Raw genomic sequence first — 1,280 nt, forward strand, 5'->3', positions numbered from 1 at the left:
GTGATTTTTTTTGGGGTTACTTTATTAGTTTTGCTCGTTGCAGTTGAGGTCTGCATCTCTTCGGTGTAGCCCTGATTACTTTAATCCAACAACAGATATTAACCTGATAGCCTTTAGACSTGAGCGTCTAGTCTTTAATTAAAAGTTAAACTGTGCAACTTTCTGCATGAATTGTGAATATTTTTGTTTSTTTAATGTAACACTATGTTCCCCTGCAGCCACTACGGTACATTTCAAGATCACTTTCAGCGTAAAGGTGTGGCTCGGTCTTACGCACCTTGTTACTAACACAAACACAGGTGTCGCCAAACCAAAACAGCACCTTGACTTTGGTTAGAAAGTAAGTCAAGAAAGCGACAAACGCATGCCTTTTTGTGCGCRTAGTATTAATTGCCTGTTTCTTTACAAGGTTATAGTGTTAAAACGACAAATAATGCAAATAAGGCGTTGTTAAATCACAGMATATGAAGTGTCGCAACTAAACCACATGATGGCGCCGTAGAACTACAATTTGATTGGGGAGATCCTGCTTTTCTGCAGAAAATGGATCTTTTCCCTTGCTCCCCTCCTTAAAATCGTAAAAGTCAAAGTCGTGCGGGTGTTGTAACATCTCACGTCTTCTTCTGAAATATGTTCGTAGGTTTTCCCCACAATGGTTACCGGTGAAATCTGAATCTCGTAGATTGTCCAGCAGCGCGCGAACCCCACGATGTCACTCCCTTACATTCCAAAAGATGGCGCTGTTGAAATTAGCTTTCAATTTAGATATTAAATCAAACTTGGAGTGGAAAGGGGTCATTTTAAGGCTTTTTATTGGGTTTCTTTACCTCATAGTAAGAAAAAAAAATCTTTTTTGAATTCTTGCTAAATAAATTTTGCTTTCACATGTTACAATCTGTTAGTTTGTCAGGGTTTGAGCTGTCGGCTACAGGAAATGTAGTTCTTAAGCTGGAYCCCCTCAAATGGTTAAAAGCTTGAAATCCACACTTTAATAAGTGTTTACAAATTTAATTAGGGTTTGACRAATCAGAAGCTTTAACGTCTGTCACCAATTAATAACTCTGTCCATACTTGCACTGACTTGGTTTTGTGTTCTTTAAACTCAGTCCCACCTGAGGCGGTGAAGAAAATGAGATTGAAAATGGCCCCTTCTTGAGTTTTCACAAATCATAAACAGTACTTCTGGATTCTGTTACGAGTTTAACACAATTCAAGTTTGAAAAATCTGTTTAACTCCTGTCCTTAAAAGCTCTCTTGAATCTTTAGCTACATCCCCGCTC

The sequence above is a fragment of the Poecilia reticulata genome, linkage group LG17, assembly GCF_000633615.1.
Source record: "Poecilia reticulata strain Guanapo linkage group LG17, Guppy_female_1.0+MT, whole genome shotgun sequence".
In the NCBI taxonomy this organism is placed as follows: Eukaryota; Metazoa; Chordata; class Actinopteri; order Cyprinodontiformes; family Poeciliidae; genus Poecilia; species Poecilia reticulata.